Here is a 15,694-nt window from a genome sequence, read left to right on the forward strand (position 1 = left end):
CAGGAAGACTAACAGTTGATAATTCTAATGAAAAATTGCCTACCTTACATAAAGAGCAACACCAAGTAGCAGCCATTCCCGCGTCTTGTAAATTGCAAAGTTTTTCTTCGGTTAGACCGGCACATAATGAGTGGAAGTTACTTTTACATTGATTGCAAGACACGTAATTGTCGCTTCGGCCAATTGTGCGTGCACATTTACTGCACTTTACCGCCATTATGCTGTAGATCTAAATAAAATTAAAGTCAGTACGACTTAAACCTACTGTACACCGCCCCAATCAAGGAGGCGGTGTAAAAAGATAGATAACCAACCACCAAGAAAAAGTAGGTACAAGATAAAGAAAAATAACCGATAATATTCAAGGTATAGGTTAATGGAACCAATCACGAGTAATCAAATTGGAACTAAATTTGCATTAACAAACTTACCGACCCCTGGTAGGGGTCAAAAAGGCACAAACAAAGATGGAGTGCAATTTAGGATTTTAAGATTATTATGCCAAATCCTAATCCTCAATAACTACCACTATAACCACGAGCAGCACAGGTCAACTGAACCGCACGCACGCACGAAGCCGAGGTATTGTCAGAAACATCCAAAAGGTCACATAGCAGTCACATGTATCTAAATATATATCTTTCCAAATCCATTTATTTAAATCATGGAATATGTTTATGAGATAAACAGTAGAACATACGGCATGCATTCTGGTAAAAGTGCAATGCTTATTATTTCATTGTCGTTTTGATACTTTGAACACGTGTGCTTGGGTTCTATCATGCCGTGTCTATAAATACGTGAAGAAGATTTTCATGATCATGACCAAGAGAGATGAGAAAAACAACAGGCTCCAACGTCATCTAGAAGCCCAGTTTTGTTGGTGGCACTTATTTAAAAGAACAATATTACTATTACTATATGTACACTAATTTTATGTTTTTTTTTGTATATATTTTGATGTGTCTAAAGTTTCCGCGGTTGTATCAATAAAAACATAAATGCTTTATTACCTTTTTCTATTTATATAATTATCTTAATAGCTTAATACTAATAATCCCTTAAAAATTTAGAATTTGTGCTGCTGTGTTGTATATCATTCACAGTGTATTAACCTAGAGTAACGCGGTTCCGTAGTGTAGCGGTTATCACGTCTGCTTTACACGCAGAAGGTCCTCAGTTCGATCCTGGGCGGAACCACTCTTTTTTTTCTACTTTCACCGAAAAGTAGTACGCGAATTACATTGTAAAAGTGGAGCAACATATGCAAGACATCGATTCCATGGTGTAGCGGTTATCACGTCTGCCTAACACGCAGAAGGTCCCCAGTTCGATCCTGGGTGGAATCACTTTTTGAATAAATATGGAATTCTTTACCACCTTTTGTAAATATGTATATTATTATAAGCAACTGCGACAAACAAACACGATTTAAAAAAATAATATACGAGGAGGCAAATGTTTGAAATAAAATTAAGGAGCTAACGAGGCAACAACAAAAATTAATTTATTTTTTACAACTTGTACCTTTTCGTATGATTTAGTGTCTTCATGTTAATTATTCTAACGCGAATCCGTACACGAAAAGAGAGGAATTGAGATTTGTAAAATCAGGCAGTCAGTTAATTATTTGCTCCTTTCATTATACAGTCCTGTTTGTGATAATTAATTCCAGCTTCTTGAATTGTTTTCATTGCTTTTGGTAGCCTGTCTTCTTATAAAAAAACTAGCTGACCCCGTGAACTTCGTTTCGCCTACAATTTAATTTTGAATCTGCTTTGAAATCTTGCAAATGTTTTAAACATATGATAAGCATAATAAATTTTTATTCAAAATATATTTACTTATCCCCTCCAAAAAATTGATGACGTCAGCACAAAATTTTGCCAAATGAATCATATCTAAAATGTACAAAATAGGATGAGACTATATTTTTTAGTTTTGCTTATAGGGGGTGTCTCAAAAAAATTAATGAGTCAATTTATTTTATTGATTGAATCAAGAATTGCAAAACTCAATTTTGAAATATTGCAGACGTTTTGAAGTTATTGTTTGACATGGTAGATTTTTAATCAAAATAGATCTGTTTATCAAGCCCAAAAACTTGATGGCGTCATCTCAAGATTTTGTCGAATAAATCCTATCTAAAATGTGCAAAATATCATCAGTATATTTTCGTAATTTATCATTGCATTCATATTTTTTAGATTTGCTTTTACAGTGACTCAAACAAATGTATGGATCACAGTGGCGGCTCGTGACTATTTTGGTTGGGTCGGCCAGCAGTGAGTAACCCAAAGTTTTAAGACATAGAATACAAGAACCAGGGACCTCAAGTCAGTCATTATCTATAATTTGCTTCCTGTATGGTGTTAATTCATATAGTCCTAACAACTTGGTAAAACAAAATAAAAAATATTCTTCAAATAGGTATAAAGTAAAGCATATACTTATACAATATAAGCCATCTATAATAATAAAATAACGACAATAAACTCAAATAAAAATGAAAATAACATTCAAGTTATAAAGTAACACATTCTAACAAAAAATATAACATGAAACGTCAACAACTATTTATTAGTAAAAAACAAAATTAAAAAAGTAAATTAGAAATTTTTATAAACCAATTCAATGCGTCTTTGTTTTGTATTGGCAAAGTGGTCAATTACTTGATTATAGAACTTTTGATCTGCCGTTAAGTTTGTAAGCACTTCTTTTTCTATTGCTAAAACGAATAATTTGGATAATCGATTTTGACTAATGGAGTTTCTAGTAAAATTTGTAATTCGCTTTAAAGCTGAAAAACTGCGTTCAACATATGCTGATGTGGATGGTAGGTATATGATTAAAATTAAAGACAGAAATAATTTCGGAGGCTTCTACATTTTCGTAAGTAGCATCATCAGGAGCAGGGTTGAGAAATTAGGAAGATGGCAAAAGAGCACGGTAACTCAATATGTCAATCGTACCAGACGACCAGAGGCAAAACTCTTTTTCTGAAGTTTTTTTGAATTTATTGTCCACATCATATTCAAAAATTAAACAATATCAACAAAATAGTTTGTTTTTTGACTTGCTCCCCGTCAGCCATTCATAATTTTCATACCATGCTGTATTAATTATTAATTATTAATATGCTATTGCACCGGAGCTGACGTTATTATTGCTCCGTGCTTCGATTAAATGTTGCATGCGCGGCTCCGAACGGGTCATTTCTTTTATATCCCAGGAATTGATCATCGTATGTTAAAAGTCGAAAGTCATTATTTAATAGATGTGTAACAGCATCAAAATTTAAATCAGTTACTACTTCTCTTACTAACTGTTGTCATTGTTACTGAAATTAGAAACAAACCTAAACCAATTTCATCCACGTGAAGACTGCAGAAATTCACAATATACAGACAGCGGCCGGCCGGTGCTGGTAGTGGGGAACCGCATGGAAAAGTGCACGGCAGAAGTGGAGTGATGAAACGTAATATTGTACGGTTTCATCGCTATTGCCTTCTAACTTATACAAACAGAAGGTGATAGCGCTATAACAACTTGATGTACTGCCAAAAGGCCGGCCGATTTTAGCAGACATTTGACCAATCACTGCTGCAGGCGCGTTAATCAGAGGGTATCAGACACGTATCAGTCTTTATAGCTATTTCTCTTTAATTCCGCTAAACAGAGAGCGATAGCAGATATGACATTATTCGACGTTTATTCTTGTAGTCGGCCGGCCTCAGCTGCTGCTCCTCGCAGTAAAAATATTTAAACTTCCCGGCACGATTTGTGCTTCCGAACGAAAGTGAATAAATTAGATAACGCTTTTTGTAATTAAAAAAATAATAACAACAGTAAAATCAGGTGATTTCAAAATAGCTTTAAATTATATTCTTGCGTTTAAAATAAAAATGAATATCGCAAATTGACAAGTTCGGTGACAGACTCGGCCTGGCCTAACTGGCCCCCCCTGACGAGCCGCCACTGATGGATCAGTTAATTTATTTTAGAGAATAAATCAAGAGTTGCAGAAATGACTACTTTGAGATCTTGCAAACGTTTTAAAGTTATTGTAAGAATGGTAAATTGTTAAGAATATTTATTTATTCCCCCCAAAAAATTGATGGAACGGCTCACTCGATTTTCGCAGATAATTTTGGGAATACAATACAGTATTACACTGAACCAGTCCAAGGTGGTATACGTGTTGATCTGAAATGTTGATTAGGTCATCACAAAATTGTGTGAAGAAAAGACTCAACTGGAAAATGCTGAATATCTTTCATTATACTTTTGCATGTCCGGTAATCGTCTATCCCGGTGCGGCAGGTATATACATTTAGGAAGAATTGCTGGTTCCGTTTAATAAGGCAAAATAAGTACAATTTCTTAGAAAGGTATTTAAACCCCTTATAGGATCAAAGGCTGCCTGGCAGGTCGGAATCACCAGAGAGCAACTTTAAATTTTCAGATTTTTGTTGAAACTCATTTTATTTTAATCTCGTTTCACCATTTTTGAGAATATATCACGATAAATTATTCTACCGAGGGTTGTAAAAATATTAATTTTATTGCCCAAGATTTACACTTAAATATGCAAAATGGACCTGCCAAGCCCGCCTCGTGTTAGGTCCAACAATGAAAAAGTGAAGGAATGACACACGTGGCAATAGGAAAAGCTACATTTGTCTGAAAAATAAAAGTATAAAACAGTAACAAATATGCGATATGCGAGAGAAATGCATGTATTGAACATTTGATTAGTCGATTACAGAACTAATTTGTGCCAATTGAAAAAATTAATCATTATGTAACACGCAATTATTATTTTCTAAAAATAATAACATACCTTAAACAAATATTTTTACTGTTAAAATTACTCTTATTTAATAACACAAATCCAACCAGCGGGCCTACCGGACCCGGGTTGCTCAGGTACACAGATAAAATGCATTGTCCCAATAAGGGAAAAACGCAGTGAATAGTGAATTGTGGTTTATGGTTTTTAAAATACCATCTTACCATGGCTTAGATTTATTACCCCTCAGGATTATATTTAAAGATGTATAAGTACTGAAGGCTACAATGTAGGAAATGATGGTATTTAAAATATGAAAATTTCCGTGACAGAACACTATTAGTGGACCTCTTACCTCTATTTTTGTTTATGTGACCAAAATCAGCAACATGAAGTATCAAAAATTACTACTAGTATAACTCAACTAATAACTACTGAAAAAAAAGTGAAATAAAAAAATGTATCGGTATCTGTGCCATTAATTTTGTATCTAGATACAGATATTTTGTGCTTAAATTCGATTGTATCTAGATACAGATGCTAGATACCCAAAAATGTATCTAGATACTGCCCAACATTGCCTATATCTAGATCCGATAAATGGACTATCCAATACAAAAAGATTTTTTGAATTCGAACCAGTAGTTTCTGAGATTGGCGCGTTCAACCAAACAAACACTTCATCTTTATAATATAAGTGTAGAAGTATAGATAAACAAAATATCGTAAAAATTGATAAACAAACTACGAAGTGCTATGTTTTCAACCACTAAAATTAGTACGCAAAATTCAAAAATTCTCTGTCAGTGACGTCATCAGTCAGTATCATCTGCAGCTGTGATGTCCCTTTATTCATCCTACTGTTATTTCTTACATTATCCTCTACCATAAACTGATTGTTAGAGTTCTCGGCTGATTTTTCTAATTTATGGCAAGGAACTCAGTTTTATAACAAGCCGCCAGGACCGGCCGAAGTAATCTATTGTTAAGGAAATTAACTTTTACGCAATGAGGTACTATCATAAAACCGAATTAAAACTGGGGAACTATAATATTTTTACTCCACTCAGGATCCTGAATTCAATCCACATGATTACTAAAAATTCATTGTAATACTATTGTTAATATATATTTTACTTTGTCAATTAATAAAACTAATAAACATATTTATAATAATAATAAAAAATATATAAAATACAGCTTTTGTTTAACACGTATAAGTAGCTAAGTGTATCTACTACTTATCCCAGAAAGGAGGTGTTTTAAAAAAGCCCTACGCCCAGTAACTTCTCCCTTCATTGTTTACTCGAAAAAAGTGCTCGTATATGTTTTCATTTGCCGAGAGATCATTTTCAAAATATATTTATAATAAAAATATGCAAGTCTTGGTGGTGAAAAATGTACTCCTAATAAATTATTAAAGTACATAAAAAAATAGAAACAAATTTTATTTATTTAAAAAAAATCTCTCGCAAAGGCAAGTTCCTCTTTCTTCTTGAATCAATTATTTCGGGCAATAATGCGCCAAAGTAAAATCTGCCAAGTTTATCTGCCATCCTTTTACATATATTTCTTTAAATTTTTTCTATATTTATTCCTTTGGGTATCCATATAACAAAATAAACTTGTGAAATACCCGTAACAAGCATTTGTCCCTGGACTTGAAAGTAGTAATCATGATTTTTTTTTAGTTTCAATTCTCTGTCTGTCAATGTACAAAATTTGATTATTTTTTTTCTAACTGCTTCTTCGGGAGACAAATCTTGCGATTTTGAAGGGCATTTAATTTCGACTAATGCACTCCTATCCTCTAGAACCGTGTCTGGACTAGCAGCCAAGTAAGGAAATTGTTTTGAAATAAACAAGCCACACCGTTCAGTTTTTATATTTTTATTTATTTCAAAACACTTGACAGCTTTTTCCTCACTTTGCTGTCCATAGTATGTATGACTATTACCTCTAAATGTACTGTACAACAGAGACTCCACAGTTTTAGCTATTGCTGTAGTCGGTCTAAGTTTATAAATACGTCCAAAATTTGAAGCCGTAACCCTAATTTCTCTTTCTTTTGCCCAAATGTGCCTGTTGCCTAGTGTCTATTTCAATTTGGTCTAAATTCAAAGATAATTTTCTCAAAAAAACCTCTTTGGCTGTCACAAATGTTTCTACATCCATGACAAGATTTTCTAAAAAATATTTAAACCATAGTCGCAGTCGGGACCAGCATTCGTAAATTTTTTTACGACATATTTTTTTTACGAATACTTTGTCTAAGACGAGCTTGTTTAATAGACGAACAATATTTTTTTGTTATTAAACCAGGACCGTTTTAATCACAATATATTTACTTATCCCCTCTAAAAAATTGATGACGTCACCTCAAAGTTTTGCTGAATAAATCCTATCTAAATTGTATAAAATATGATGAGTCTCTTCTTGTGATTTATCATTCCATTCATGTTTTTTGGATTTGCATATACAGGTGACTCCAAAAATTAATGAATACTTACATTTATTTTATTGATTTAATCAGGAACTACAGAACCCCATGCTTTGAAATCTTGCAAATATTTTAAGGTTATAAAGAGCATAATACATTTTTAGTCAAAATATATTTGCTTATCCCCTCCAAAAAATTGATGACGTCAGCTCAAAAGTTTGCCGTATAATCCTATTTAAAATTTACAAAATATGATAAGTCTCTTCTTGTAATTTATCATTCCATTCATATTTTTTGGATTCGGATATACAGGGTGACTCAAAAAATTTAATAAATGCGCAAATTTATTTTATTGATTTAATGAGGAACTACAAAACCGAATGCTTTGAAATCAAATGTGAAAAAAAAACATAATAGACATGCAGTCGTCACGTTTCCAATAGCGAGGGAAGTACTGTCTAAACTCTCTTTTTTTCATTTTCCCATTTTTCCATTTCTCAATTTTTTAATGTTTCAGTTTGGGATTTTTTCACTGTTTCGATTCTTTAATTTTCCTTCCATTTTTAGGTTTTTCAATATTTCAGCTTTAGAATTTTGCAATATTTCGTTTCTTCAATTTTTCAAATTTTTGATATCGTGTTTTCTCGGTTTTTAAATTTTTCGATATTTTAATTTTTCAGTTTTTAAAATTTTAGGTTTTTAGATTTCTCACTGTCTCGAATTTTCGATTTTTCAGTTCCATGATTTTTCAATTTGTCGAATTTTTAAATTTTAGATTTTTTGTTCTCGATCATTAAATTTTTCAGGCTTAGATTTTTTTTGTTCAATTCTTGGATTTTTAAAATTTTTGTTTTTTAAATTTTCCTATTTATCAACTTACTGGGATTTCAATGTTTTGATTTTTTGATTGTTCAATTTCTCGATTTTTTGAATTTTTAGATTTTGATACGATTTTTTTTTTCAAAAATTTTCAGGTTTTCAATTTATTAACTTTACGATATTACAGTTTTACGATTTTTAATTTTTTTTATTTTTCAGTTTTCAATTTTTGACGTTTCTAAATTTTTCGATTTTTCAATTTTTCGATTAACGGATTTTTTGATTTTCCCATTTCTCTATTTCTTGATTTTTCAATTCTTTCTTCAATTGTGATTTTTCAATTTTTCGATTTCTGGATTTTTCAATGTTTCAGTTTTGGATTTTTTCACTTTTCCGATTTTTCAATTTTCTTTCCATTTTTCAGTTTTTCAAGATTTCAGTTTTGAATTTTTCCACTTTTTCGATTTTTCAATTTTCCTTCCATTTTTCAGTTTTTCAGTATTTCAGTTCTGAGATTTTGCGATGTTTCGGTTCTTCAATTTTTCCATTTTTTGATGTTTCGATTTCTGGGTTTTTCAATTTTTCGATAGGTATTTTAATTTTTCAATTTTTAAGTTCTAGATTTTCCGTTAATTTTTTTGTTTTCCTTGATGTTTTGATTTCTCGATTATTCGATTTTTCAAGTTCTCGGTTTAGATTTTCTAGTTTTCCAATTCTTCGATTTTTAAATTGTTTAATTTTTAGATTGTTCAATTTCTCGATTTATAGATTTTTCAATTTTTCAATTATTAAGTTTTCGATTTTTCAATTTTGGTGTAATTTGAAAACGGTATTAATAATATATTTAGGCGAATAAACTAATAGACGGGCTTGATAAGCCTTGTTTGCTCTACAGTGTCTAAATTGTGTTTGAATAATATAATAATTGTTTGGAATATTAAAATTAATATGTCAAAAGAATACGAGAAATGATTATTCTGTGCTGAAGGTATGTTGTAGGCCGCCTGTCATAAATTATCATTATTCTGCAATATCGGCTTAGGATGCTTTTATGACCCACGTCCGGTAGTCGTCTATCCCAGCGCGTCAGGTAGATAGATTTAAAGAAGAATTGCTGGTTGCGTTTAAGGCAACAAATGGCGCTCAATTCAAACTTGTCTCTCGTCTAACGTTCCCCCTTAAAGTGTTGCCATAAAATTTGAACAAAAATGTTGAACATAACGAAATGGTTTCAAATGTGTTTTAAATTAAAGAATTTGGGATTTGATATTACATTTTTAGTAGAAATGAATGACTATGTTCCCAAAATTGAAAAAACGAAAAATACTACTACATGTCCGAATAACCCACCACCCCTTTCAGAACATAGTTCAATTCTAACTCGTAAATAATTCTTTAATTTAATTTTTCCCCCTTGTGAAGTCAATCCGGGAACATACTGTAGATCTAAAGTGGTACTATAAGATGGTTGATGTATTTGTGATTTTATGAAAACAAACAAAAAAAAAGTTTTTGTATTTTTGTTAATCTGTCTGTGGATTATCGTTAATTTGTTCTAGAATTTTGTGGTACAACATTTGGACAGAATCTGACACACACGGAAGGTTCGTCATCGTTGAAATTGGTTTTCCTTTTTTGTACTGTAAACATTTGACTTTGGTAGATTACTTAATTTTTCTGTTGTAGTTCGAAAATTTTAAGAATATACACTGGTTCATATGTTAATTTTTTGTATCGTAAAACAGTTGCATAAACTACCCCAAAACCTTCTACTCTAAGATAAAAATTATAAACCCCACAAATTTTTATGTTAAAATTTAAGAAATCAGTTGAAATGTATATGGAACAATCTAAAAATAATTTAGTTTAAATATTATCAACCAAAGTAGTTGGTTTTATGTATTAAAAGCAAAAAGGGAATGACTATAGTAACTGGCTGGCATAAAAATCATATGGAACAAACTAGCACTGAGCCAACGAATTATTATTAATACAACAAGAATAATTTATCTTCTTAACATATGCTCTAAAAATTGTTCGCTTTTGGCATAAAACTTTCAACAAATTTGCCACAAAAACCGCTTGTGTGTAGACTTTAACTTCGTCAACACAAAAATGCTAAATGGAAAAAAATATATTACTCGAAGTAATATTACATCGAATCTTGCAATAATCAATAACTTGTTATTGTTACAGTGGCCATTAAGTACGGCAATTCCGTATGTAAAACAAGAAAGTAAGTAGATATAGCCCAGTAAATTGATTCACTTACCTGCAGCAAATGTTCCAAGTGTTCATCATCATTGTCATTATCCACACATTTGTTGAATCCATCATGTCGAAATTTTGTTGAGATGAACTTCGTCACACACAAATTGAAATTACAAACCGGGAAGACGAACACTTTAGGAAGAAGTCTTGGTCCCAAAGATCCACCACACAAAATTATGTCTCTGGGTTAATTTAGCACTAGCATAAGCCACTTCGACACCCCACAAAACTCGAAAATTGAATTAATTTTTACCGAAACAAACAACAAATTTCACAGAACACGACGCGATGACTAACAACCTGCAAGTGCACTTTTATCGAAGGTTCTTTTTTGCGACAAGTTTTTCTAACAGAAACGCCGGTCATACGTTTTATTCACAATCACTTAGTAACATCAGTTCCTGTAACCCTTTAAAGTCTGGAAAATGAGCGATTACATGGATACACTTTCCAAAAGGTCGGAAAAGTTTGAAATTGGTCAGTAATTAACGTAATCGGTCGAAAATTAAACCATTTTCGATTTTTGGGGGCGTTACTGGGCGATTAAACTATTAATTAACATCTAGTTAAAGTATCGCGAGTTAATTTAATGAAATGTCAATCATGCAGCGCCTACTAAGTGTTAATATTTTACCGAAATAAAGCCAATTCTGGAAACATTTTTGCGCTACTATTACCAAATCTGGTTCAAATGCTTGGCGTTACGTCACTTTTAAGCGCTTTTGAAACTGATTATGACGTTTTGATAATCTATATTAATAAAAATGAATCGCCGAAATGTATGTACGCTCATAACTTCATAACGACTGCACCGAATTGGACGATTCTTTTTTTTACGTGTTCCTCATTGTCAGGACAGGTTTATATGTAAGAAAATTTATAAAAAATAAGACGGCTAAAAGATAAAAAAAAAATAAAAATTCTACATGGGAATCGCCACTTCGAATGAATTTGAATAGTTGGCGTTCCTGACGGACCTGTCGTTTGACTGACGTGTCATACAAAACTATTTCTTCCGTGCGATTGTGAAAAGTATTATTGCATTTCAAGTCGTTGTTTGTTTTTTCGTAACAAAAAACGTCGTTTACTCTAAGAAAAGTGTTCGTTAAAGTGAATTTAGTTACGCATTGCGAAAGTTTCTTATTAATTTTGAACTGCCCTTCCATTTACCTATGTTCACTTTGTTGGTTTCGACAAAACCTCAACCTTTACTGTTATTCGAGGATTTAGTTTGAAGTTTTCAATATTTTAAAATTCCCAAGACAAAATTTACAGATTTGATTGACTGTGAAAATAATTCTGTCGTTTTATTAAGTCCATTACAATGCCGAGAAGACAACAAGCTGACATAGGTCCACGAAGTCAATCAAATGTGCGACGAACTACCTCAGGTGCAAATCGCAATGATTTATTTCATGGGTAATTCGGATACGGAAGTTGATCAGCGTTGTGCTCATAATCAACATAATCAAACATTGAAGCGAGACATTGAGTGGTATGAATAAAACTGAGTAGATACTCATATTCGAAGTACAAAGTACCTGCTTCATTATTACTCTTCTCTACCTGAGCATCTACCCGATGTACTGTATATCTACTTGCAAACATTGTATCTCCCCGGACACAAATTGAACATTTACGCGTTTTGTGAGCATTTAATCTAAAAATGAGCATCGGCGTGGCAAATGACTATTTGTCCTTATAAATGATAAATTAAATGTAATTTTTTTTTTCCTTAAGAATATAGAGTTAACAAAGCTGAGTTACAAAAGTCTCTTTTGCTCCACGTTGGCCACCAACGAGCGATTTTCATGATTTTTGTGAAACTTTGCTGGTTTTGAATTTGAATTTTCTGTCCTCGATAGTTGATGCTCAGCAAGAACCACGGGAAGGTCTGGAGCAGATCTCGCTAGGAAAGGAGAGGGCTAGGAATTGTTAATGAGGGATATAACGTTATACAGTACAATACAACGGAAATACAATACAGGTACCTACAATCCAGCTACAATACAGAATACACTACAGATACAGATACAATTCAGATACAATACAAATGCAAAGTTAGTACCCAATACACCACCGGAAGAAATTGCACCAAAAATTGAGAATGTTGCAAAATGAAAACCCAAGCAAGCACACCGATGGAACTCGGAACGAAATCTATTGGTCGCAGTGCTCGTTCGCCCAAGGCAGGAATGCAGCCGCATAAATCCAAGGCCGACTGACCTCATCCTTATAGGATGATGCGACCCAGCGTCTAAGGGCCAACAGAACCCCCCCCCAGACCAAGAGCTCCTGACGACATGGAGAATTCAGACCTGGAACCAAAGGATGCGTTGTTGCAAAATGAAAACCCAAGCAAGCACACCGATGGAACTCGAAACGAAATCTATAGGTCGCAGCGCTCACACGCCCAAGGGAGAACGCAGCCGCATAGATACAGGGCCGACTGACCTCATCCCTTTGGGATGATGAACCTCATCCTTTTAGGATGATGACCCAGCGTCTAAGGGCCCAGAGAACCCCCCCAGGCCAAAGCGTCTGACGACATGGAGAATTCAGTCTCGGAACCAAAGAATGCACTGTTGCAAAATTAAAACCCAAGCAAATGCACCGTGAAAACAAAGCATTTGCACCACTGGAGCTAAATTGGCAAGACCCAAGTTAAGTTAGTAACACATACAATATACAGTACAAAATGCTTCAATTACAAAAGTTACAATATACAAATTTCTCCCCGTTTGCCACCAAAGAGCGATGACTTTGCTCGCTCGTTGCTGTTGCCCAGCAAGAACCAAACAATACGAGGAGGTCTGGAGTGCGTCTTGCCATTAAAAGAGATGACTAGGGTTTGATAGCACGGGTGAAGGACACCGTATTTTGTAAATTTGGACGCCGTAGTTTAAAAATGATGCATACGGTATTTTGTGAATTATGAACGCTGCACTTTGTATATTCCAAAGCCGTACTTTATCAGTCCTGAATGCATGTTATTAACAACATATTTCAAAAAAAATCGGGCATTTTTGGAAAAATATCCACTTTCCTTCGTGTTCACAGCACGTAACACAAAACATTTTCGCTAATATTTATTAACAATAAATTAGAAATTCGCGAACACGTGCTACTTTTAAGCCAAAACGGAGATCCAGTGTTGCTGCTACCAGACCGGAATCAAAACTAAACACAGAGGATGGAAAAATTGACCTTTTATCAGGTAGCTCACGTGACAGTGACGTCATCGTACGTCACGATGAGATTGCAAAAATTATTTTTCATATTTTAGATCAGAAATTGTACATATTCGGGGTTAATTTAACAATGTTTAAACAAACTAATTTGTTTTTGCTAACCTCGTGTTCTTAGGAAGATGGATTTCGGTTTAATTATCATATATTGTAGTTATCATATTTGAACATTATGAATTCCATTAATTATGTTTAAATTTTATTTAATTATATCGCGAAAATGTATAGCTTTGACCCACCAACTTCAATCGTATCGAAAATTTATCCAAAATGTAAACATTGTCGACCAAACGAATCACGGAATCCGATAAATTAAAACTGAAGTCGTACTTACCCTGTTTTCGGTCTTTTTCGGAAAAATATCCATTTTCGTCCGTGTTCACAGCACTAACAGAACATATCTTCCGTAATATGTATTAATAATAAACTAGAAATCCGCTAAAACGCTCCACTTTTACGCCAAAAGGAAGCGACGACCTTGCCGGCATCAAACAGAAATTAATACTGAACACAAAGGACCGAAAAACGTGACCTTTATACAGGTAGCTCACGTGACAGTGACATCATCGTACGTCACGATGAGATTGCAAAAATTATTTTTCATATTTTAGATCAGAAATTGTACATTTTCGGGGTTAATTTAACAATGTTTAAACAAACTAATTTGTTTTAACCAACCTCGTGTTCTTAGGAAAACGGATTTCGGTTTAATTATCATATATTGATAGTTATCATATTTTAACATTATGAATTGTAGCAATTATGTTTAAATTTTATTTAATTATATCGCGAAAATGTATAGCTTTGACCCACCAATTTCAATCGTTTCGAAAATTTATCCAAAATGTAAACATTGTCGACCAAACGAATCACGGAATCCGATAAATTAAAACTGAAGTCGTACTTACCCTGTTTTCGGTCCTTTTCGGAAAAATATCCATTTTCGTTCGTGTTCACAGCACTAACACAACATATTTTCCGTAATATGTATTAATAATAAACTAGAAATTCGCTAAAACGCTCCACTTTTACGCCGAAATGAAGCGACGATCTTGCCGCCATCAAACAGAAATTAAAACTGAACACAAAGGACCGAAACACGTGACCTTTATACAAGTAGCTCAGGTGACATTGACGTCATCGTACGTCACGATGAGATTGCAAAATTTATTTTTCATATTTTGGCCGGGAAAATGCACATTTTCGGGGATAATTTAACATTGTTTAAACAAATTGATTTACTTTAATAATTTCGGGCTTGTAGGACAACGGGTTTCGGTTTAATTATCATACATTGATGCTTATCATATTTAAACATTATAAATGATATTAATTATGTTTAAAATTTATTTATTTATGTCGTGAAAATGTATAGCTTTGATCAACCCATTTCAATCGTTTCGAAAATTTTCCCAAAATTTAAATATTCTCGAGTGAACGAATCACGGAATCCGATAAATTAAAACTGAACCCGAACTTACCCTGTTTTCGGTCCTTTTCGAAAAAATATCCATTTTCGTTCGTGTTCACAGTACTAATACAACACATTTTCACTAATATTTAAATATATAAATTAGAAATTCGTGAAAAGAGCCCTACTTTTAAGACAAAACGGACTCTGATGTTGCTGCCACCAAACCGAAATCAAAACTAAACGCAGAGGACCGAAAAATGTGACCTTTTATTAGGTAGCTCACGTGTCAGTGACGTCGTCGTACGTCACGATGAGATTGCAAAAATTATTTTTCATATTTTCGCTCAGAAATTGTACATGTTCGGGGTTAATTTAACAATGTTTAAACAAACTAATTTGTTTTTGCTAACCTCGTGTTCTTAGGAAAATGGTTTTCGGTTTAATTATGACATATTAATAGTTATCATATTTAAACATTATGAATTATATTAATTATGTCATTTCTGCAACTCTTGAGTTATTTTCTAAAATAAATTGACTGATCCATACATTTTTTTGTCACTGTAAAAGCAAATCTAAAAAATATGAATGCAATGATAAATTTACGAAAATATACTGATGATATTTTGCACATTTTAGATAGGATTTGTTCGGCAAAATCTTGAGATGACGTCATCAAGTTTTTGGGCTTGATAAACAGATATATTTTA

The 15,694-nt window shown here is 33.1% G+C and overlaps 2 non-coding genes across 2 annotated transcripts; both read left to right on the forward strand.

The window, feature by feature from the left end:
* The first annotated feature begins 1,127 nt into the window (after window positions 1-1,127).
* On the forward strand, window positions 1,128-1,200 carry Trnav-uac (transfer RNA valine (anticodon UAC)). Its single transcript has one exon. It is a non-coding gene; the product is annotated as a tRNA-Val (tRNA).
* Window positions 1,201-1,276: 76 nt separating this feature from the next.
* Trnav-aac (transfer RNA valine (anticodon AAC)) lies at window positions 1,277-1,349 on the forward strand. Its single transcript has one exon. It is a non-coding gene; the product is annotated as a tRNA-Val (tRNA).
* The last annotated feature ends 14,345 nt before the right edge of the window (window positions 1,350-15,694 follow it).

The sequence above is a fragment of the Zophobas morio genome, unplaced genomic scaffold (genome assembly GCF_036711695.1).
Source record: "Zophobas morio isolate AGI-343-1 ecotype UQ-CSIRO unplaced genomic scaffold, CSIRO_AGI_Zmor_V1 ptg000012l, whole genome shotgun sequence".
Taxonomy (NCBI): Eukaryota; Metazoa; Arthropoda; class Insecta; order Coleoptera; family Tenebrionidae; genus Zophobas; species Zophobas morio.